General features: G+C 34.3%; 1 protein-coding gene and 1 long non-coding RNA gene across 4 annotated transcripts in view; one reads left to right on the top strand and one right to left on the bottom strand.

Moving 5' to 3' along the window:
- ALCAM (activated leukocyte cell adhesion molecule) overlaps positions 1 to 26379 on the bottom strand; it is a 217341-nt gene that overhangs the window by 100799 nt on the left and 90163 nt on the right. The gene's annotated exons all lie outside the window — the stretch shown is intronic.
- Positions 19889 to 26379, top strand: part of LOC119532654 — a 69768-nt gene continuing 63277 nt past the window's right edge. Inside the window, exon 1 of one of the 2 annotated variants that reach the window (XR_005216569.1) lies at positions 19889 to 19993. This is a non-coding gene — a long non-coding RNA (uncharacterized LOC119532654). The remainder of the gene's footprint in view (positions 19994 to 26379) is intronic. The other variant, XR_005216568.1, reaches the window with a different exon arrangement.

Raw genomic sequence — 26379 nt, 5'->3', positions numbered from 1 at the left:
TATCTTACAGACCTCTTAAACTCAATATAGCCCAAACAGAGGCAGTTGTTTTCTTATCCTCCTCTCCCCACCATTGATAGCCTTCTTCTCCTCTTATACTTTCTATTTGGTTACTAATTCAACAATCTATACAGCAACCAAATTAAGCCCTTGGGAGTCACCCTGGATTCTTCTATCACCCTCACCACCCCCACATATAATCAGTCACAAAGTCCTCCTAACATCTTATATTGATATCTCTCATCAGTCCCCTCTTCTCCTTCCCTATTCTATCACAGCTCATCATAATACCTGACATTTAGTAGGACTTAGTAGGTACTTGACTAATATTTATTGATGAATGAATGGAATAGGAATTAGTAAACAATGATGACTAAAACATAGTTTCAGCACTCATTTAATTCATTGCCTGAGAGATGAAGAAAGAGAAAGACAAATAAAAATTATATTTATATGATGCATGGGAAGACAGAGAAGAAGATATATAATGAGAGCACATATTGAAGCTGGGGGCTCAAGAGGGTCTTTCTGGAGACAAATGTCTTAGGTAATGAATAAATTTGTTTACCCAATTATGATATATTTAGTTTTCTACTGATCTTTGGATTGAGTAGTAAGAGTAAAGGAAACAAATGGGAATTTAGTAGTATCCAAAAAGACCAGTTTGCCTTTTCTACTCCCTAAGTAGCCATGACTACTTAGATGCTCTATGTACAATTTTTCTGAAGGACTTCAGATCTGTGTCTTGCATAATTAATGCTCACATAGAAACACTCAGTCCCAAACTTTCAGTCACAAATCATGAAACATGAGGTCCCAATTAACCAGCAGATTATATTGTTCTATAAGCTTTTATATGAATTCAAATTTTCTGTCCACCTCAGTCTCTATCTTCTTGTGAGGTATGTTCTAATTTTGGGTTGTCTTTAAAACAAACAGACGTTTCTGGAGATCTTCTCTAGAATTAGTTTTATGAAATGGACAAACCATGAACTAATAATAATAGTATTATTTTTTCCTAATACATTCTCTGTGAAAAGACCCTTACTAGAGAATATAGAAGCATTCTCCATGCATAATATAAATTAATGCCATCAGGAAATGATCAAGTTTCAAAATTACATAGTTAATATATAAGAAATATTTCTTGTATCTTTTTCAATCCTTTTCCCTTAAACTTTCTTTTCAGTGTTAATTGGTATACAGTCTGAAGCCCATCAAATAATAACCTTGTTTACTCTCTAATTACCAGTTATGATTCAGTAAATGGTGAAGAAGGCAAGATTTATTTCTCATTTTGAAGCTAAATGTACAAATTATTCATCTTTAATTGGTCAAATAGCTCAAAGAACATCTTGATGAGATTATAAAGAAAAGATAAGAAATAACTAAACAACAAGCAAAGGAAAAACATAGTTATTTTTTCCCATTCATTTTTTCCACCTAGAAAACCTATCATACTGAAATATGTCACTCTATTCATTTCATGTAATATGTGGTGAAATTCAATAAACAAAATTTAGTCCCCTTTGTCCTCTTTTTGTAAAGGCACCATTAAAAATATTTATTTAGTCTGTACTTCTCATAGAATTAGTATTCTTGATAAAGACAAGGAATCCAACTAACTAAGAATTATACACTACCTTTTATCATCATTTCCCTTATATTTAAGACTGTTCATGGCTAAGATAACACTTTTAACTTGGCGATCTATAACTATTGCTAATAAATGTGCCATCCTTCAGAAGTGAAGAAGAAACTACCACCTCCCTTTTCTGTGGAAAATGTAACTGTTGTGTATCACAGGATGGGAAGATGGATAGCATTAAGATATGTACAATCTAAGTCTGCCCTGTTTCCCTTTGCAATCAGTGAGTAATATTTGAAAGGATTATGGGCTATAGTTACGGGCACAGTTTCTGGCTTTGGAAAACAAAATATTTTTTGTATCCCATATAAGTGCCAAGCCCAAGGAATTTGCTTTATTAGTCCCATTAAGCAACTTGAGCACACAAGTCTTCTCTCAGCTTTCTGCCTAAAAGACACATTCTTCCACCATCATGGCTGCTGACAGTTCTTATTCTTTAAAAAGCATTAGCAAAAATAAATAAATAAATAAATAAACTTTTTGTATCCCAATGTTGTGCTACTTTCAGTCTCTCTGGGGGTCAACAGATAGGGCAATGAGAGGAGTTATGCACTGTCACAGCTTGAACAAAATCTCATCAATCAGAGAACAGGATTTCACTCTCTGGTGCTTTCTTTCCACTAGAGTGGAAACAAAGAAAAGAATCCCCAAACAAGCAATTCTGTTGAATTACTGTGTAAGACCAGGAAAAATGAAAGTACTTGTATCTCCAGTAAGCACTTTCCAACATGAATAAATTGTACTCAGAAAATATATTTTATGTCAAATTTTATTTCATAAGCACAAGGGATTCAAAGTCACAGCACATAAAAGTTTAAAGAAACTGAAGTCAAGCTCTCCTTTACATATAGGGAAAAGAAAAGTTTAGACTGAGGAATTAAAATCACCTACCTTGTCAAGGTCTTTTTTTGCTTCATGTTAACCTAGCACACCCCTTCAGCCATCCCAGATGACTACCATGCTGAAGCCATTCCGTGGAAGGATATGGAACACTGTTTTTGGTTTTCTCTTAAGCAGAAGTCTCAGAAGTCTCCAACCTTCTCAATCTACCTCTTAGGAGTTATTTCAGACTTCACAGTATATACACATACACATTCCACCAAGAGTTTTAAAAAACACTAACTAGATGAGATTGAAGATAACTATTATGGAAACACACCAATTGAGTCTCAAGGAATTCCAACATTTGAAGGTTAGGTAGATGAGAGTAAACCAGCAAGGGAAAATCAGCTGCAGGAAAGGAGTAAGTGTTGTCCAGTGTTGTGGAAGGCAAGAAAATAATGTCCCAAGGAAGGAATCATCAATAAATCACAGTGCATCAGAAAAGTCATGCCAAATGAAGACTCAAATACACCACTGGATTTAGTAATACAGGCCACTGATGACCCTAGCAGGAATCAATTTTGTGGAGGGCTGAAGCTTGAAGTATATTAGGCCCTGAGGAACAAGGTATAGGTAGAAAATGAGGAAATGGAAAGAGTGACTGTAAATAGCTATTTATAAGAAGCCTAGCTGTAAAAGAGGAAGAGGATCAAGAAGTTGGTAGTTAGAAGGGTGGGGGAAACTGGGGTTAAGAAAATGCACTTTTTAAGATGGGGAGAGTTCTAAGCATGGTAACAAGGATCCAGTACAGAGGGAGAGGGTGTAAAGTTCCTGAGAAACTGGGAGCAGCTGAGACAGATACGAGTCCTTTAAGTCTTAAGACTTATTCCACAAATCAGAGGCAACATTTTAGAAGAGGCTTTTTTATTTTCTTAAACTTATTCAAATAATCAGATATTTTGCCGAGCTTGAAATTCATAAAGTAATTATATTCGATGCTCAAAAACTTTACTGCCAAATTTTGTTGGTGTGATTAAGTCTTCTGTATTTAAAACTTATGTCCCAGTTAATGAAAAGTTATAGGTATGTTTTATCTATTCAGCAAAGACAACTTAAAATGAAACTGCTAACTTAACCAGTAAATTAGTTTCAAGCAAGCATACAACTGAAACAGATGAACAGAACACATAGTGCAATTTAGTGTTTTATTTCTGTAGATTTACCTGACTGATTTTTCCTCAGAGCAACCAGAGTGTTTTTTAAATCTCATTTTAAATTTTGCTAGTATATAAACAAAACTCACATGAAGCATATATACAGAGTTATCTGTACCATCTTAAAATATATTCATTGAGCAAACTATAAACGTAAAACCATCTACATTAACAGACTTTGCTTAATGGTTTAAATTCAAAATTCAGGTTTCAAACCAAATCTCTCACTGGGTTCTTAGCTACTGCAGGGGACCAGAAAGGTGACCCTGGCTATATCTACAAGAACATGGCAGAGCTATTTAGATGAACCCACCAGCCACGGTCCATACATGCAATTGTTAGATAATCAGATATTATTTGCTCTAATTGAGCTGCTATGGGATAGTTTTCATCTGACCAGTTGAATAAATGGACTGGCTGGAATCTGTAAAACATTTTATATGTGACACAATGAAAAGAACTGGGAAGCAAAAGAAAATTTTAAAAAGAATAGTTCTTGTAAGGAAATTATAATAAAAATTGAGATATTATAGCTTACCATTTAAAATTTTAGTATGTCCAATGTTAATGACCTTGATTTTCTCATTATCAAGGTAACAAATGGATATCACTTGCCACCCAAATTTAAAAAGGGAATGGACTCATTTTTGAATGTAAAATAATAAAACTTTCTTTCTTCCAATTTTAAAAGTCTTACAATCTGAATATTTTCCTTTGTCACTGAATGCAAAGCTACTTAGCAAATTAGAACAATTATGATTTAATTTATATATGGTAGATGTGAATTTCTTAGGTATTAACCTCATGTTCTGGGGACAATTTAATAGTACTGAGCATCCACTTACAGAGCAAGAGTAAAAGATAGTCTCATAAAATTTTCCATATGTCAATCTAGTCATAAAGTATCACTTTATGGAACAAGCTGGAGCAGATATACAAATACACAGAGCTGCTTCATAAGCCCTACAGAGAAGAGATGACATGCAGAGTGCATGCTAACAGTTCTATTCAGTGTCTGATTACATCTTTAATTCAAAATTATGGGAGGGTAAGTAACAGAACAGCATCAAAATTCTTATAACAAAGTCTACATAATCTATTTGCTGTTGTTGCAAAACCAGCATATATTTCAGGTAATTGCTAAAACCTCAGAGAGTACTTTCCCAATTACTGGCAATGAAACAAAACGCTACAATACCTAACCACTACCTGTGGTACTGAGGGAACTGGCGGTACATATTCACAGTGATGAGTTGGTAATTAAGTAGTCTCTGACTCTTAAAAACATAGATTCAACCTTGAGGGTGACCTTTTAAATAATTGGGTGTGACACTTTAAGACAGCCACCTTAACATTTCAAAGGAAACTGGTTCTTCCTATTATCTGCCGGCCTATGTGGGCTAGTGGTTTAACGGACCTAAATACTTTCCCAGGGCTTTAGTGGGGGAGAACGGCATGAAAGGTTGTAGAATGTGCCATGAAATCCTATGGATGGGACTCCCATACATATTCTCCCTAGTCATAATGAACTTTGGTGAGAAAACCTAAGCATATGGAAAAGGGACTTTCTAGGGATATATTAAAGGAATTTCTGAGCAGTGATGAGTGTTCATTTGAGATTTGTGGTTGTGCATTTTATATGACACCAGTCACAATAGCTGTGTGATGTTTCTTCAGCTATGCTTACCAGTTTGGATATAAGCCTGGAGTCAGTAGATAGCTGGATTTAGAGGTTTGAGGTTTTGTCAGGTGAGTAGAATGAAGATAAAAGAGACAAGAAAATTTGAGTTTGTAAGGCTCTAATTACAAAAACACACACACACACACAAAACCATGGAATTTAAGTTGGAGAATAAGAATAAAATGGGAGAAGGCTGATGTATGTTGAAAAGAAAGTATGGTCTTATTATGTCAAGACATTTGGAGCAAGGTAATTAGAGAAAGAAAGCTAGAAGGCTATTTTATTGTGGTCAGAGAATGGGATGTGTAGCAATTATTGATAATGACACAGTAAATGTGCCTCCCTGTGTATTGGAGTGTGTGCTAACTGCTGGGGATATAAGACAAATGTGGTACCTGCCTACACAGATGTCATATTCTTAGTCCACTTGGACCTCAGTTTCAGACACGTGTTGGCAACATAACAGTGAGCTGTGTTTTTTAAATATAGATTCATACAAATATTTATGTTATCAGAGAGCTCAGTTATAGGTATAACAGTGCCAAGATAAAATTTTACACAAAGTGAGGATATACCACAGAATCTATCAATATGATGGTATTTTACAATCTTTCCCAATATTTTTAAATATCAGTCAAAACAATTATAGCAAAAACTGTTATGAATGTTCTTACAACTTTAATTTATAAAGAATGCTGCAGAGAATTTGTTCTTTGACAAATCTCAGTGTCATAAGTCACTGCAAATTGTCTATTCCTTGTAAACTAGGACTATCTCCCTCAACTTTTGAAAGGCTCAGATAATGTTAATTGTTCCATGCTCTCTCTTTAGTATAAATATTATGCCCAGCCAGGAATATGCTCCCTTCATATTCACTAAATAAAACTACTTGCATATAACCACAATATTTTCATCAATATTAAGCAGTTTTTCAGCCCAACCATGCAATTGATTGAAAACCCTGGTCAAGCTTCTTTGATAGGGAAGAAAATTCTATGGGACAGGAATCTTTTAAAGAATCATTGAATTATATGTTAAAAGGCAGAAGAAACATTGGGTATTTTAAAGCCCAACTTCTGATTTTGTCGATAAAATGACAAGATCTGATAAGGTTACATAGTTTGTCCAAAGTCTCACAATTTGTTGGTGACATACTTAAAAGCTAGAATGAAGGTTTCTGAGTTCCCACTCCAGAGCTTTTTTTCCTGTTAGAGATTGAAAACATATACACATAAACTTTATATTGAGCATAAAAAAAAAGGCCATTGTAGATAAAAAAGAAAATATTATCACCTCACAAAAAGAACTGTAGCCAAGCTCTGAATATCGACGAGAATATTAAATACATAACACCTTGGGTGCTCTTTCCAACCAACTAGCTCAGGCTGTTGGCTCCAAATCAGTTAGGAATTTGGAAGCTGAGAGTTGACAAGCATCCAAGCATCTCAAAGAATGATGAAACTGTGGGAGGAGTACATGATATCAACAGAGCAACCCATCTTAGGCACTGTGCCCAGTTCTCTCCAAATAAGATGCTGCCTTGACTAGGATTCTCTTTGGATGTGAAAGCAGGGGCACTATTCTATTATATCCGTAAGTCAGGATTCTCCTCACCCCAGTTTCCTAATTCCTCACAAAATGCTATAGCGGTCCAGGGCAGTACACTGTACTATGGATTCTGAGCATTCTATGCCACTGATCATTGGTGTATTTCATTCATTTATATTTGACTAGCACCCCTTTTATTTCAAGAACTGTAAAATAGAAGAAAAGAACTCAAGACAGAATGAGATTAGTTCAACCCATACTAATTTTCGTCTTATCTATATATTTCTATGTACTAGGAACTTTTACATTTGTCCAATATTATGGAAGTTATACACAATTGGATTTGTAGTATTCAAACATTTTTGCAAAAGATATTGTCCTTAAATACCATTCGAGGGACATTGGACAAAATACTTGGCCAGTACTCCTCAAAATTGCCAAAGTCATCAACAAAACAAGGAAAATCTGAGAAACTGTCAAAGCCAAGGGAAGCCCAAGGATGGGCTAAATGTAATATGGTATCCTAAGTGGAATCCTGGAAAAGAAAAAGGACATTAGGCAAAAAACAAGGAAATCCAAGTGGACTTTAGTTAATAAGAATGTGTCAATATTGGTTCATGGTGAAACAATGTACTAAACTAATCTAAGAAGTCAAAAATAAACTGGTTGGGGGTGTATGAGAACCCTCTGTACTATTATTGCAACTTTTCAGTAAATTTAAAACTGTTTTAAAATGTAACATTTATTTTTAAAAATAGGTTTAAAAACTATTAGTCCTCTGATCTAATTTTTTTTTGTTTCTCTCACAAGAGGCAATGCCAATATTTGTCTGAAGTCATATCCGGTCTTTCTTTCCTAAAAGACTCTCCATACCCTTCTAGTTCCCCACCCTTTTTAAATTCTTTTCACATCCACACTCAATAGATTCTCATTCTCATTCCTTTATCTATCACAATATGGTTTCCTGCACTTCCACTACCAAAACCATCAGCGCTGATTTGGAAACTGTCTCTTACTTGGGAAACTCAACAAACATTCCTCTGTCCTCATTACTTATAAATGTGTTTCTATTGGCCACTTCAACTTTCTTGACATTCTTTATTTCCTTGGATTCCATATTCTTTATCAACCTAGACCAACTTGATAAATTTGAGGTGCTTCCACATGTATTAGTTGACTTATAGTTAACAGTAATTTTTGAGAGATTTTTTTTATTTTCAGAAATATAATTTATTAAAAGTAGTTCCATCAGCACATTTATTTATTAGTTGGTAACACTTTTTATTCATTATCTTTCCTCTCTTTTTACTTAATTCGCCACTGGAAGGAATTTTGTTATCTCAGTAGCTTGTTAGTGACTAGAAATCAATATTTTTTTAAATATTTTTGACAAGCATTGGATTTATCAGACACTGAGGTTACTTTATTTTATCTACAACTATTTAAGTATTTTTACTTACTTGTTTATTCTGTTCATAGATTAAAATGTTGATATTTAAGAAAATTATCTATTTTAAGAAGATAAAAATTAAGAATTATAACTATTATTTGGTTAGACATCAAACTCTATAGCTTGCTCTACCTTATCAATATATGTTGTTATTAAAAAAGAACAGTTATTAAAAACTTATTATGTGCCCACCTAGTGGTATCAATATCTTATATTTATATATATAGTACCTTATATTTTACTAAGCACTTTTTCATATATTAGTTCATTTAATCGCCTTAATTACATCATGAGTTCAGTATTATCATTCTTATTTTACAGATAAGAAATTTAAGGAATCTTGGGAAGATCAGAGGTAGGTAGTGGAAATAAAAATAATACTATACTTGGGAACCTATGTTCTAGTTCTCACTTATTGAAATATAACTTTGGTAAATTACTCAGTTTCAGGTTTTTTGTCACTTCAGTTTAGACATGACTAAAAACAAGAACAAGAGGATGAAAATGATCTTTTGATATTTCCAATCCTTATTGGCACCTCAATTTCTAAACCCTTAAAACAAGTCTATTGTCACATTATTCTTCTTTGTTCTAGGTAGAAGCAAAAAGTGTTACATACAACAAAGAGGATATTACAACAAGGTGCCAGCTGGTGCTAGCTGTACAAATGATGAACCTCCTTTAAGATGCTCAGGCAACCTTTTCTTTCCATTTATTCAAAGGAGAGACAGGATGTCAAGTCAGGCCCTGGGACATTTGTAAGACCAACACATTTAATCTGCAGTATTTAAAGCTCTCATGGTCTGCTTTCTTCCATAAAGGAAAACAATTTGGCAAATTGATCCTTGCTGACGATCAATGATGCATATGTATATTGTCTTTCCCACCACTATTAAAGTAAACTGCCAAACCTGAAAAGTTAAATGAAAGAAATGAACTTCAAAAGAGAATTAGCCTCATTGACACTACCTGAAAAGAAAGCTAGAGTTCTATGAGGGTGGTGATCTGGTATGCAATAGCTCTTAAATCGGTGTGAGATCTGCTACCCAAAAGTGTCTGCTAGTTCTAATTCTTACAATTCTTGGCCATATCTGGAGAACATCACACTGTATAGAGAGCTAAAACTTCATATATTAATGAGTTAGACAGTAATCAACTTTTCCAGGACGTTTTTAAGTGCCTCCCCTCCCATGGGGCAAGGGTTACGGATAAGACAGGATGGTAAAGGTATGGATAAAGCTGCAAAAAAGATAATCTGTAAATAATTATCATAAAGTATATAATCCAACCCTAAAATATATAAACTCATTAAAATAAATTTAAGCCAAAGAATAAAATAAAATAATAAAAGAAAAGGTGTTTTATCCCCAAGTATGACTTTACAACACATTTAAAGTAAGATTCATTTTGCATGTATTATGTAATTAGAAATAGTAATGATTTTTTTATAAAATCTTATTTTCAGCTTTGCAGCTAACAACCTATTCTGTTTCTGATTTAGTAATTTCTTATGAAATGAGAAAGAGCCTAGAAAAAAAAGAGCAAGACACAGACACCTTGGATTCAATGAAGTTTGTTAGTTTTTTTAAATTAATCCAGTAACATTGTTAAAAAGGACATATAAATCCTTTTCTAGTCAACTAAATAGAAGTACAGTGCTTTGAATTTCAGTTGACCCAACTCCATTGCCAATTTTGTAAGCTATCTTACCATAATAGGCTTTTCCCTATATGATGACTAGACTAAAAGTAAGTAACATTTAAACAGAAGTTCTACAAACCATCATACATGTCCTGCTAAAGTCAGTTCCTTTTATTTAAACCCATTTTTCATTTGCCAACCTATTTGTAGAAAAGGACTCAGGCTTTTCACAGCTAAGAAATTCTTAGAAAATGACATTGTTCCCTCCCATACATTTAATTTATATATATATATATATTCTTTTACTCAACAGTTTGGTCAGGTTAGATTTTAATTCTGGCTTCTAAAAGAATATTATTTTAATTATTCAACAGTAAAGAATGTCACTCCCACACTATCAAGTTTGATCTGTTTCATACTAATAAAATCTTCTAAACAATATTCAAATTAAACAAAGATAAACCAGTAAACTGGCCTACATATATAAGGATAAAAGGCTCTCCTATTTTCTTCCTTCTCCATTTCCCAAGCTCATTATTTTGCAGCAGTTGAAGCTGAAAAGGAGGGTAGAAAATTAGCATAAAAGTAAATGTAACATTTCACAGAGCAGCTTGAAAATTTAAAACTCTTTAAACACTAATAAATAGTACAATGCTCAGAAAATGGGATATTCTGACTAATTAAATTTTGTTGTGAACTTAAAGTAAACTAGGGAGGAAAAACATTTTTTATTTTAAGCCTTCTTAAAAACCTTTTGAAAATGATCTAACCCCCTCCCCCAACTTTCTTGGCTTATTAAATATTATCTACAGAAGAGAATGAACATATTTGAGTTAGATCATGTGACTCAGGATTATTATTATGAATAATAATTCTTATTGTACATTTTTGGGATGGTGTAGGCATTTCTACCAATTATATATAATCTTCAAGAAAAGCCAAAGAATGTTCTCTTCTGAAAAAGTCCCAATTTTTACTTGCTTTTTGCTCACCTTTCTCTTTCCTACAAATTTTGAGTATATAAAATTCTGATAAATGGAGAACTATAGTTAATCCTACTTACAATAATTTTATGACTTTAAACAAATTTTACAGGTACAAATAATTTTCAGTTATCAAGAGACAAATTATTTCAATCATAATTTAACCCCTAAACACTTGCTTTCTTATTCCCATTGACATGGTTGCATACCTAATTAAGCAAGCCACTGCTGGACAGAAATACATTATTATTTACTCTGGCACAGAAGTACCTGGAAGAAGGTTTCTTTTGTATAATAAATTGTGTAAATTCTTTCTCATCATAGTAAAGATATGAAGAACTTCTAGAACAAGAGAGATGATACACCTTCTTAATATGGAAAGCAAAAAAAAGATGGAATGTTTATGCAAGGGAGAGGACAGGAAAACTGCATAGTGATCTAGGATTTTCTTATTTCTATTTACTGAAAATATTGTTAAGAATATATTATGTACAAAACATCCTGAATCTTGATACCTGGTTCCAACCTTCTAAGGATTTAAGAGATTAATTTTTAAATGCATGACTTTCCATTTAAATAAGATTTGAGGCAGAAATTAAACCTCTCATTTGCTGAGTACTCACTATGTGTCACTCAAATTAGAATGCCATCTATGCTATTATTAATACTCATAATGTCACTATGAGGTGGTAATTATTATTTCTGTATTTTTAAATATGAAGACTGAGGCTCAAAAAGGTTAAGTAAAGCAGAGAGTGTAAGTTCCAATAAGAGATGGAGATTACACTGTTAGCTAGGACACTAAGAAAAATACCCTTTTAAGACAACAATTGGGTTTTAACTGAATGGTAAACTGGGAGAATCTGAAATAAATGGTAGAGATATTAAAGGGAGGCATTCCAGAACTGTAGAACAGCATTTTAAAAGCTTAAGAGTGAATTGTGCTTCCAGTAATAGTAGAGTAGACCCAATCAGACTAAGCTTCCTGCAGATAAAGACAATAAATTGTAAACTATTGAATGAATATATAACATGTAAATATATATTATATGTATATATACATTTCATATGTACAGACATACATACATCTATTTATTTATTTAGTGTTCAGGTAAAATCCTACAAAAACTTGAAAATGTACCCAAATTCACCCTGTGTCACTCTCTTCTTCTAAATGTCAACTGTCAACTCCTCTACTGTATGCTTTTGTATGCTTTTGGTTTCTTTTCAGTGCCCACAAATTATATAAATAACAGTAATAGCCACAGGCTTATTGGCTTAAAGAACCAGAGGACAGAGTTTGGGGCTACCACAGTACCTGGAGAATGAAAAGAGAGAGCAAGGAGGGGGTGGGGAGATGCACTGTGTATAAAATGCCTAATATCTGGTGGAATCCTGAAGTATGCAAGAGCAGGGCAGATTCTGAGAATCACAACTAAAGCTAAAAACTCTGAAAATAAATTTCAGCTGCTGCTCACTGAAGAGGAGACAAATTTTGGAATTAATTGCCTCATAAAAAAAAATCAATAATCTTTGAGAGAAAATATCAGAATCCAGAGTCTCTACAATGAATTATTCAAAATGTCTAAGAGTCAATCCAAAATTACTACATATATGAAGAAACAGAATAATGTGACTCACGTGTAAAGAAAAGACAATCAAAGGAGACTGGCCCTTGTAAGACCCAGGTGCTGGGATTAGAAGGCAAGGATTTTAAAACACTTATTATTTTAAAACAATGACTTAAAAATGTATGCTTATAGTCAATTAATAAATAGGAAATCACAGCAGACAAGTAAACCCATAAAAAAGAATCTAGCACTTAAAAATATAATTTCTGAAATAAGTTGGAATGGACATATATTGTTTATTCAGATAAGCATGAATATATTTAGATATTCCTAGTTTCATATGTTAAGTATAAACATACACTACAAAACTGAATTTAATAATGGAAACATGATTTTTATGTGCTATTAATCATTTTTTATCACCCTGCTTACCCCTATTAGTAGAGAATTCTTTGTAAGAAATGGAATAGAGATGGCAAAGTAAATAACATAGGTAACCTTTGATATACACCTCCCACAAGGGGATGGCAACACAGGCTTCTTCCCATAGACATGCACGTTCATGGGTTGATTTTCCTGCATGCTGACAGGCTGCACTAATGAATCATGTTTTCTATTCCTTTATGACAATTCCCACACCACTCTGCCCTCCTTGATGACCCATCCCCAAACAACAGACAGGCCAATGTGGGAAACCCATATTCATGGACCTCAGAGTGTTGTTTTCAGGGGAATAAAAGCAAACTGTTCCGTGTGACTGACACAGAGGATTCAGGAATAGGGGAGGATGAGGCAATGTTGTCAGAGAGGCCTAACATCTATATTTAACAAATATAAATGGATGGAAACTAGCAAAAGTCATAGATAACAGTTTCACCATGAAAAAGAGCTCACTATAGGATTATTACTTGGGAAGGATTTTGGAGCAGTCAAAAGTATGCGACTGGATGTCTTAGCATTATTAGCTAATCAAACAGTGGTTGCTCAAACTTCTTACTAATTATCTTTATTAAGTAGCAATTAACAAGGCAGTTTTATTATGACTTTCATAATGATTTTGATCTGCACCAGTGGAAGAGAAAAAGAGCAGTAAAGCCAAGAATTGGTATAAGGTTATTTCATTGTTTCTTGGCTAACTTTGAGGTGTATGTTCAGTCTGATTCAGACCCTCCCTTCTCCTGCACCTCCACTGTGTTCTCCTACTGCACTGTATTCATAGCTCAGTGATGGGCTTACATTTTTGTGAAATTATTGTTTTATTGCCTGCATTCCACACTATACTCAGACTTCTTGAGCATGCATATGAATTACTACTAATTTTTCATGGGCAACAGGTACCACATGGAAAGGATCCCCCAATCTTGATTCCCACTTCCAGACTTTGACAAAGCTAAAAGATTAATAAGAGCTGAAGGAACGAAGTTTTATAAGATGTCTGAAGCAGTGGTGGTCAGATGTCTAATATTACAAGAGCCACTGTACTATTTTGTAAAAGACGATGCCTCATTTGCATTGTTCATAAGTATAATCTTTGCTGGGTACCCTGAAGGCATCCAATAAGTTTTCCTTACATCAGAATTAGGGTTTGAAAATCATCTGAAACTTAAGTTAATGGGAGCCAGCATCAAAGTGTAGAAACCACAACATAATTATTCATAAATTTGGGATGATACTAAAATATTTTCCTAAACAGAAACATGTCACAAAAGATTAAGGAGTCAAATTAACCAGGAATGTTACCTTCTAGGTAAGATTATAATATGAGAAGTGTGCAACTAGTAAGGAATATTGAAAAAAAGAGAGTTGTAGAGTAAAAATTTTCCTGTATGTCCTTTGCATTCTCCATGGAAGAAGTTACTTAAGGATAATGTCCAATATTATTTATCTGGTTAGAAATATTTGTAGGTTGAAGAAGTTCAATTCATTAATTTTCTTATTTCTAGATTGAAGATGGTCAATTCTTAATTTTCACATTAAGGTTAAAATGTTACCTTTTGTGTAATTCTATGTTCATGAAATATCTAATCTGTAGACTGACTTTCTGAAGTAATTTACCCACAAGTGCAGCAAATGTTTACTAAGTAATTGGAAACATTTCTATTTTCAACAGGAGTGAAGTAAAATAAATTAACATACCTTTAGTACATAAGTGAGGCTCTTTTGCATGTAAGTATTTCAGTGAGGTTCTTACGCAGTTTTCATATATAGCCTTTGTAATTCTCACCAGGGTTCTGAATAAATATTATCTTCATTTTACAAATAGGAAAATTAAATTCAGAGAGATTAAATTACATCTCCAAAACTACACAGCTATTAAATGGTGAGGTTGAGAATTAAACCCCATTCTATGTGGCTGCAAAGTCCATGCTCTTTCTACTCCACCTGCAAATTGGTAAAATACCATTTTGCTCTATAAATCAATTTCTGACAAGCTTGCTTAGCGTAAATCACTTCGGCACAGCCTACTCACCGAATGAGGGAGGGAATGATAAAATCACAAGCCTAATTCCTTCAAGCTGTTGAGACCAGACCCTGGGTCTTGTGGTAGGAAAATCCAACAACTCTGTTTCTAGCGTCTAAGCTAGAAATCAAAAATCTGCTTGTTCATTTGACTGGATATAGACAGAATCAATTAAGGTCACTTTGTCACTAATTAATAAGTGCTGAAACAATGTTCTAAAAATTCAGGGTTGATAACCTTTTCATTCTGCATATCTCGGGGATACTAGAGTACAGTCACCTCAATTAAGCTGGATGGACAAGTTAACCTTTGAGCTTCATCCTGGCACATGAAAAAGAATGGCTTTCGTAACTAATGGAACAGTGAAGAGAAATAATTTTTTAAATGTAAAAAGCAACAAATGGATATTTTAAAAAACACATAAACACATCTTACGTGAGGAACAAAATCTTTAGAACATATGGAGCCTTGATAAATGAGTAACCATTAAATAAAAATATGAAGATGGCACAGCGTTAAAGATTGCTTGTGCCTGATCTGTGTCCCCTGATTGCTAAGATGGCTGCTATTTGCACTTACAAGCATAGTCACCCTGGCCTATTCATCCATACTCTCTTGGAGAACATTCAAGATGATCAGAAAGGCACTTAATAGGGGAGAGAGCACTGAAAATTAGGGTCATCTTGACTTACAAGGGCAGGAGCTCTTCCCACCAAATACCAAAGTTAAGAAAGCCTAATCATGGAACAGGAATAAAAAGGCAGCAGTAATCATGTTCTTTGAGCTAGATATTAAGGGCCAAAAAATAAAAAGTGGGAAAATAATATTTTAAAAAAACATATCAGGAAATGTGTGTGTAAGCACTGCTTTCAATAAAAGATGAATGCAAAATCAGTGTCATATGGCATAGTTGGCAATATTAATGTGGCAATTTAGAAACTGGCATCGTTGTAATTGTCGGTATAACCACCATAGGTCTGAGTTTCTAAGGAAAACAACTGCCTTTTCCCTGTTTTATTTTTCCTGGTGTTTTGGCGAAGGATTAAAAACTGACAAACATTCCACATTTTTGAAGGATTTCACTAATGAATGCATTTTAATGCTTATCTACGTTAACTGTAGGAGTAGAAATCAAAATGAAAATTTTCCTAAACATGCTAAAGTTGTGTTTAGATAAACAAGTTGTCTCTTTAAAGCTAGAAAGAGAAATTAGTTATGAACTAGAGCTAGCTACTTTCAGACATTGTGCTTAAACTGGTCACAAGCTTTTAAATTAGCAAGTAATCAGTGGATGAAAACATCATATAATACTCATGATACTCAGAGTGACTGCTATTCCCTTGATCCCTTGCAATCCTTTCTTTTTCTCGATATATTTTCACTATGCTTTAATTATCATAATACCCTTGATCTTCTGCTGAACACCTTGCCTATGATCATTCTAAACTACACCATAACTTCTTATGCCCCTGAAACTATTCCTTTGCTGCTTAATTTCTGAAAAATATCATGTAAGTGTTGACTGACACTGATATGACTTATGTCTATACATCTTCATTTTGCCTTCAATTCTAGAAAAGATGTGATTCTACTCTTCAAAATCACACCATACTTAGACCCTCTCTCTTGCATCTTCCAGTTCATTCCCTCCACAGATTCTTTTTCCTGAGTCCATGAACAATACAAACAAGTCCCTTGTATCTTGACAAAACTTTCCTTGCTTCCTCTAATTACTCGGTGATACTATTTTTTTCACACTTCATCTCATCAAAATTTTTAAGTTCTTACTGCATTATTTCATTTTATATGGTATTCAGAAACAAGCAAACTAATCTAAGTCATAGAAATCAGAATACTTATCTATGGGAAGGGCATAGAAGAGATGGAAAAATGACATGAGGGAAATGGCTGGGTGATGGAGATGTTTTAAATATAGGTTCAGTTATTGGTTGCAGTTTTGAATGCTTTTGTCAAAACTCATCTAACCATACAATTAAGATCTATATGCAAAGTGAATCTCAAAAATATTCTAAAAAGATAGTGCGCATTCTGAAATTTCACACACCAAACCACTCTCTCATACTTTCATGTCTTGTCATCTGTTTCTAAAATAATATTATTTTGTAGCTCTTATCCAAAGACAACCAAAGTTCTCATATTAAAAATCCCATTAATACCCCAATACATCCCAGAATAATTTGGGAAGAGGATAAAGAAGTATTTGAAAAGCCCCCTTGAGGGACTGGGGAAAAATGTGGAACTATTAAAGTTACCCATCTGAGGAATTACTTATATTCTCACAAACATTGGGAACTACCAATTTAGTAGGCTGAGCCCTCGATCTTTGGTTTGCCTTTGTGAAGACTGTTACTGCAAAGGAGAGGCTAAGCCTACTTAAAATTGTGCCTAAGAGTCATCCCCAGAAAACCTCTTTTGTTACTCAGATGTGGCCTCTCTCTATAAGCCAATTCTGCAGGTAAACTCACTGCCCTCCCCGACTATGTGGGGCATGACTCCCAGGGGTGTAAATCTCCCTGGCCACATGGGGCATGACTCTGAGGGATGAGCCTAGACCTGGCATCATGGGATTGAGAAAGTCTTCTTGACCAAAAGGGGGAAGAAAAATAAAACAAAGTAAAGTTTCAGGGGCTGAGAAATTTCAAATGAAGTCAAGAGGTCATTCTGGAGGTTAGTTTTATGCACTATAAGATATCCCTTTTTAGTTTTTAGTGTATTAGAATAGCTAGAAGGAAATATTTGAAACTGTTGAACTGTAACCCAGTAGCCTTGATTCTTGAAGACGATCATATAACTATATAGCTTACATGGTGTGACCAGGTGATTGTAGAAAATCTGGTGACTCATACTCCCTTTATCCAGTGTATGGACAGATGAGTAGAAAAATGAGGACAAAAAAGTAAATGAATAATAGGGAGAATGGGGGAGATGGGTTGTTTTGGGTGTTCTTTTTTACTTTTATTTTTATTCTTATTTTTATTATTTTTTTGGAGTAATGAAAATGTTCAAAAATTGACTGTGGTGATGATGCACAAATATATGATGATACTGTGAACAACTGATTGTACACTTCGGGTGATTGTATACTGTGTGACTGTATCTCAATAAAATTACAAGAAAAAAATTCTATTAATCAGCAAAGAAGTCACCTCTTGTGAGAGTAGTTACTCCTTAATAAAACTTTCTTTTCTCTCTCTTTTGATGATAAAATACTGGATGCTGAAGCTATCCAGCGCAATCAAAAGTCACTAATTGACATAGTGCGCTTACAGTTATAAAGGAGAAAATATAAAGGAAATACTAGGTTCCTCATTGCAAGACACTTACTGTTTCTTTGTGGTTTGAGATACACCTTGGATAACCAAACATCTCCCATACAGGTTTTCTAAATATAAAAGGTTTCCTTTCTAAAACGCTCCCTTTTTTCCTAACTAAAATCTCTGTATTAAGAAATGTTGTCTTTAGAAACTAGGATCATGCACAAAATGAAATGTTAGCTTACTAAATATTTTCAATTATTATCCCATTATAGTGCATGTCATGGTGAAACAATCATCCAATTAGAAACCTTCAGTAAAAATTTTGATGAAAAAATAATCCAAATTTTTATGAATACTTTCTAGTAATAATAGGACAAGAAAGAACATGCAGTCAACTAAAACATGACTGTCCCCTGTTCCATGCACTACTTAGCACTGATATGGAGGTTGACAAATTGGGTCTTTGAGAGCAGCAGATATTTCACAAGCACAAAATGTGACAAAATGTGTTGCACATTTTAGTTAGCTTATTTTAATCTTGCTTGTGTGAACAAAATATCTGTGCACTACAAAAATCTTCCTTAAGAAGGATGCAAATTTTATAAATCGCCATTCATTCAGATAAAGTACTCTGCAGTCCTTGGGTAATTGTTATTCTTTCCATTGACTAAGTGACTTGTGTATTTCAACGAGAAAAACAAAATTTCCCAGATTTCCAGATAGCTTTATTGCATCCCTGAATCCATGGCCTAATATTGCACAGTTAAATACTATTACACTCACCATGAAAAATGTAGTAGACATCTGTGCTATCTCAGTCAACAAAGGATTTTTAAAAGCAATTGCAATTTAAAAATTCTCAGGAGAATCAGTCTAGTCTTATGATGCAGGTGGCACCCATTGAATAATCCGCTTTTTTTTTGAACATTCCAAACTCCCAATTCTTGTAAATTGCAGACCAAAAAACTTAACAAGAAAGTTTAATTTTTCATTAAAATGCCTTCAGTAAGTGTGTCAAGTTGTTCACTGTTGGAAAATTCTGTTGAAGTTATGCAACCCCAAGGCAGATACAACTTTAACTTTTTAGCATAGAGAATAAAGTTTACTGGACATAGAAATAGACAAATTAGGAAACCCATTTGAGAAGACAAAAATTCCATCAGAGCAGGCAGTAAAAGGTATGCAAGGGAGCCACCATTAGAGAGAAAACCTCCCTAATGGCTGCTGCCTGAGATAATATTGTGCTGACACAGTGGAAACAGGACTGAGGGAGATGAATCGTAACTGAAATTCAAATACTGGGATGTTCCTTTCGGGTCTACATTTTTTTAAATCAAAAACATTAAGCAAATATTGATTTGTATTTCTTTTCATGATTGAAATATGGTTTTGTGAAAGGTATGCAACAAAATAAGGTTAAATCACATTATATTTGTTATGTAGTATGTCAGTCATGAAGGAGTAGGTTTTAAAAATAATATCCAAGATATGGATTTTAGATGGTCATGCTGACACTTTATTTTTCTTGCACATATGGATCTGATCTCTCTTATTTTTCAAGTTAAATTTAGAGAGTGCAGAGCTCATATTCTGTGTGTCTTAGAAGTGTGCCTGGTTAAGAAGACTGTGAAAAACTAATATAAAGTTAGGCCAGCAACACAGTATTTTTGAACTGCCACTATGCAATACAAGCTTTGTAAGTACTTATTTTAAATTAAGCTACCTAGACTGTAACTAATGCTTTTGACATGGAATTCAGATGTTTGATAGTGTTTTAAAAATAATACTGAATTTGAAACATCAAAGTAGGCTTTCGTTAACTTTATGTTCTGCAATTTACTTTGCTATGAGCGATGAAGACTTGAATAAAGTTTTTCCCCAGTACATACTCCTATTCATTGACTAACTAATTATTCCTTAAACATATTTTATATGCTTATAATACATGTTTTTTGATATATAATATACTTCATCTGTAAATAAGACTGTCATATGTTTAAAGACTATAAATGCATTTGCTGAAACTAGACAGTCAATTTTTTATATTTATGCACATATTTTTCTTAAAATGAAATGTCATATATAATATATAACCAAAGACCTTTTCTGTACCATACCAGTATTCCCACCCCCACCCCCAAACTTATTGTTTCTCTCTCCTTTATTCATGCTTATCTATTTCCCTAAAACTCTACTTGCTTATTTTCTCAAAAAGCATGAGACCATAGGAAACAGAGTACAAAAATATTATACCGAAATTGATTTTGATGGCTGTTTAATGAAATGTATTCATTAATTGAAAAAAAACTTTATTTCAGTTTGGCTACTCACTTCTAAATTTTATAAATTTTTGATGAACATGATGCTGTTTTATACTTATTTGTTTCCAGTAATTTTCACACAAGTATTTGACATTTTTTAGAATGCCGATATTCAAACTTTTATTTTTTGACTACATTTTCCCAGGATCATAGCAATTATCAAGTAACTATGTTTCTTTCTAGAACTAATTAAAATATATCTAATATGACTTTTCACATAATCAATTTGTAATAAATTTGGATTTGACCTGTGTCTGCACGTATTGGAGAGCATGTATATATATATATAGCATGAACATGAAATGTACCCGTGAACATGGAGTAGTGCTTGGCCCATGGTAGATGCTCAACAACTAATTAAATAATTAAAATCCTTATTTTTCCTCAAAATAGGAGGTGGTAGAGCATGGAAGAAAAACAATGGTCTAGGGGTTAGAAGACATGGTTCTAGTCCTTTGTTCCCACTCAGGAAAGCTATTCACTGTCTTCCCATATTATCATCTCTGGGTTCCATACTACTTTTCTTAGTTGGAATGCTCTCCCTTGCTTATTGCAACTGATAGTCACTATCCTTCAATTTCCAGATAAAGCACACTTTACTTAATTCTGGGTTAACCTTAACCAACATTGATCTCTCCCCTTCCGAAACACTTATAATATTTGTCAACTGACTTGATTTTATTTAATTTGTCAACTTATTATGTAATGGCTTATACTATTCTCTAATTGCTTCACATGACATGTCTCCTTTCCACCCAATAATCCTCTAATCCAAAGGTCTTGAACTTGTAACCTATAAGACTGAATTAATCTCACAGATGTGTTTTAATTGATCAGAAAATAATTTTTTCATTAGCTGCATATATTCATGTGAAATTGCCTGAATGAAAATATGGCTTCCTACTTTCTCTTGGAAAATCACAAGATCTGATTACATTGGGACTTGATCTGCATGTAACCTGTTGGTGTGTGAGATTTTAACCCTGAATGATACTGCTACACACACACACACACCCCTTATAAAGTACTCTCCAAACTTATTTAAAGTTCCCAAAAAGACCTGAGGCTTTCATCCATGTCTGTCAGGTATTTCATATTCAAGATGTTTAAACTTTTTAAAAATCAGAATTTTCAAGTTTTCCTCTTGATTTCCATATTCCATAAGAGTAAAGTGGAATTCCATGTAAAGGGATGTTAAACTCTCTCCTTCTTTAATTCCTATCTTTACTAGTGACATGTTAGCAAATCAGAAATTATAAAGCCATATTGGCTTCTCCTTCTAGAACATCCCTGTATCCAACTGTGTCCCAAATTGTGTCATATTTCCTGGCAGAGAGAACAGTTAGTTTGGGGGAGCAGATGTGGTAGACATGGGGACTCATGTTCTTCTTTCCATTCTTATTGCCTCTGAAATGGTGCCCCTTTCTCTGTGAGAGTATCTGTCCTCAAAATTAACAGAGCCCCATTAGGAGACTCTATTGAGCTTTGGCTTCAGATCCCAGAAAACAGAGACAATTTACAGTCAACAGTGAAACAGTTGCTTGAGTGCCTGAATTCACATTCATGGAGCAAAATGGCACTTAGAAACATTTACAATGATCTAAGAGATGATCAGTGAAATGTTCTGGCACCAGCAAGTCTGGCATCCAGCCCTCAAGACAAGCAGCATATCAACCTGTATCCTACTTGATTCTCTTTATTAGAAATACTGTATATGAGAGAAACAGGAAATCTACGCAGCACTTTTAAAGCAATGTGGTGCATTATAAATTAATGAGGGATTAGTGTGGGGAGGAAAGAACATCTGCAGAAGAACGGATTTCATAAAGACAAAAGGGAAAAGGTTTCCCCTAATAAAACATAACCTTTCTATATACACAATCAATTCTCAATTAGTCATACCATAGAGAATCTACCACAGACTGTCAAAACTGCCTTGCTTTGCTCCCTTCCCTCCACTGCTCTCTGATTCTGCCTTCTCTCACCAAAGATGCTCCTTGAATTAATATGTCCAACTTTTCTTTAGTGCTATTCTGCCATCAAAAAATCCTTTTTATTTTTTATTTCTGTAAAGCTTCTACTGCATACTATAGCTTTGTAATTGAGAAGTTAGGATTTAAGGGATGATTATGATTACTGAATCATTATATAGATATTCCTTTTTACTTTCTGGTATATTAGAGTAGACAGAGGGAAATACCTGAAATCTCTGAACTGGAATTCAGCTGCTTTGATCTCTGATGATGATTATATAGCCTTTATCTTGCGCTCTTGTGATTGTAAAACCTTGTGACTAACCTTCACTTGTGCCCACTTATCCAGTTTTTCAACTTTAGAGTCTTATGATCACTAAAGACAGCCCCTAATGTTTATTAATGAAGGATCTCGGGTCAACCCAGAACTAACCTGCCCCAAGTCCAAAGTTATCTTGATAACCAAAGCTGGACCTCACCAAAATGGGCCTGCATGACAGGTGTAGTAGATGAGACTTTAACCTACAAGTCACCTATCCTATAATACTAAAATTCACGCCCATCACCATACTAAGGCTGCCATTTTCTTACATATGTTGTGACTGAGTATGTAATCAATCTGTACATACTGAATAATTAGATCACCTCTAATTACATCATCTGGAGACACTGTGCTCGTTATCCTAAAACCTGCCCACCTTTCGATACTACAAAACTATCAGAGTTACTGCAGTTTGGTGAGACAGATTTTTGGGCCGATAGGACATCTGCTCTCCTGCTTCATGTCTCAGCAATAAACTCTTTCTCTCTTTGAAACTCCGGTGTCTCAGGAATTGGTCATTTGAGCGCTTAGGACAAAGAATCCACTGCCTCGGTCCGGTAACAACTTTTCCTCCCATGGTTCACTGCCTCTTCTCTGTCCAAGCCTCAGTTAGAGTGGGTAAGAAGTCAGAGGAGAAGGAGCTGGGAGGAGAAATGATTTCCCTAGGAAGTTCCCCTATTCCTTCTTTCTGCCTCTTTAATGAGCACACAGAAATGAAGTCATCATTTTGGAAGTCCAAACAGACTGCAGAGACATTTGCTGGAGTGCTGTTAAAAATCAATTCTAAAATTAAGGATAGAATACCTACAATGACAATGTGCAAAACCTTTTACTAGGTACTACAGGGGAGATAATTCCCTACCCTACAGGAGCTTGAAATCTAGTTGGGAGGAAAAGAAGATAACAATTTCACAAGTAATGATGACATACGTAGAACATGGATCATGATAAGTAATGTCAATTTGTGCTCAATTGCCCACCTAAAGCAAAGAGATGGCCATTCAGCACTTCCTTCATCAGACATTATCTGAACACTCACTACTTGTCAGATGCTGTGTAAAGCTTTGAGGATATCAAGATGAACAAGATAATACTCTTGTCTTCACAGTCTGTTAGGAAAGTAATGCAAGGAAGCAAAAAGTTGCAAAATCAGGATTAAAATTGTCATGGCTCTATGAGCACCTAAGAAAAGTTTCTATCTCTCCTTGGGCAGCAGCAGCAAGAAAGGTCTTATAGAGGAGATGAGTCTTGAAGGATATGGGGAGAAGGGCATTTCACACTGAAGTACCGGGATGTACCAGGCTGGGGAGTGTGAGAGAACAGTCTGTGTTCTGAAAAAGTAATTCTAGATGATGAGGAAAAGTGGGGAAATGGGAGGAAATGAAACAAGGGAGAGAGAAGATCCTGGAAAGCTTTATATATGTTGATAAACACCCTGCACAGTGCTTGGTACATAATAGGTGTTCAAACTTTGGGTGAAAAAATGGGTCAATAAGGAGTTTGGCTTTTATCCTTAGGTTGTTGGGTATTTACAGGGATTTAGACTGATGACAGAGAGACCAGATAGGAAATTCCTTCAGTAGTCCATGCATGATGATATGAGCCCCAAATGAGGGGACAGTCAAAAAGCTGGAGTGGAGGTATTTCAAAAGTAAAATGGCATGACTTGTTGAATAACTAGATATGGACAGGTAAGAGAATGCTCAAAATTGAAGATGTCTTCCAGGTTTGCAGTTTGGATAATTAAGGAGCTGGTGATCACCTTTCATCTAGAAAGGAAATCCAGGAAGATAAAAGTAAGTTCAATATCCCCCTTAGCTAACACACACTCATCAGAAAGTCTGCAAACAACTATTTGAGGTACATCTTATGTTTATTTAGGTAATTTTTAAATAGCCTTAATTATGTAGTTTACAAAGCCATTTAAACTAGAAACTGAAATTTTTGAGTAAGGAAGTATTCAGAAAACAGCAAGAAGTGATAGTTAATAGCGTAATCAAAGAAAGAGACAAAAACTGACTTAGAAAAGAAGCAAATGAGAGCAGCCTTTATTTTTGGCATGCTTAATGACTTTTAACACTTCTCTGTATACTGTATACATATTCCTTCCAAAATGTATATCCAGTATATCTAGTTCCACTGACTGGTAAAGTATATGGTACCCTACTTAAAAGAATGACATAGAATCATTACACTCTACGTACTTTCCAGAAAAAAACTCATTTCTGCTTATATATCACACATTTGGTTGAAATAACTTCTAAAGGTTGTATAATGATTTGTACTACATCCATTCCTCTGAAGTTTCTCTCTGAGTTGAGTTCCCTTGTTGCAAGTGTCAGGCTACACTGTGTTGATTCAATTACAAAGCCATTTTTATTGAACTAGATGTATGCAATGAGGAAGACTACAAGAAATGACTAAGAAACTATATATTTAAAATATTTATATAAGTATGTGGTTTCGGCGTTTTTACAGCTCATTTCCAGTATCCTTTCATTCATTCAAGATATACTTATTATCTGTAATTTGCCAGACACTGTGCTAAGTATTGGAGATAAAAAGATGAATGACACAAAGTCCCTGCCATTAGGGAGCTTTCAAAATCATGGACTAGAAAGATGATTAAACAAATACTTATAATACAATGTAGTAATTGCAATGATATTACTAGAGAGGAGGGATGCCTATCAATGATATTCAGGGATAGATGAGGGATTTCTGAGCAGAGTTTTTAAGGATGAGCTTGCAAAATGAGGAATGGTGCAAGGACATTCCAGCGAGCACAGAGAGCAGGTGGAAAGAAACGGAGACACTGGAAATTTTTTCTTAGTACCAGAAATAGTTCTGATTCTTCTGAGCCTCTGAACACCACTCACAATACATATGATGGCTCCTTGTTTTTGTAGGTTGCTAGTCACCTGTGCCTTCCTCTAGCAAATGGACAGCACCTCATGACACACATTTTGTGTTTCAATCTCATCTCTTGCTTCATCTTACTAGCTTTACTTAATTTATCTGTGTCCTGATTTCCTCACTTTCTTAACATTTTTAAAAATTATTTTTAATGTATTTTGTAAGGAACATTGAGTCCTTTGGCATAAGGCAGAATATAAATAAACAACTCTAAAGCAGTGTGGGGGTCACAATAGTAGTAACATCGTTTACAACAAATACAAAAAACCCTAACAACCTGGAATAGCCCTGAGAGCATCAATGTGTAATTAATCTTCGTGATGATCAACCTTGAGTCATTAAGAAAAGTTTAAACTTTGTATGTTCTCTACAATAAAGGACATTACTTTTGAATAAGATAATTTTAAATGGTTTACTTTGTAAAAGTGTGAGTGAATAAACTTACAAATCTTTAGTAAAGAGAAAACTTGCCTAACTAGAATTTTTATTCTCTGAAGGCAATGATAAGCAGAAGCTTTCATGCATTTGACTTATAAATAGTTTTATTTTA

Source organism: Choloepus didactylus, chromosome 1, assembly GCF_015220235.1.
Source record: "Choloepus didactylus isolate mChoDid1 chromosome 1, mChoDid1.pri, whole genome shotgun sequence".
NCBI classification, from domain to species: domain Eukaryota; kingdom Metazoa; phylum Chordata; class Mammalia; order Pilosa; family Megalonychidae; genus Choloepus; species Choloepus didactylus.
The sequence above is the reverse complement of the archived record's forward strand: the minus strand, read 5'-3'. Positions and strand labels throughout refer to the sequence as shown.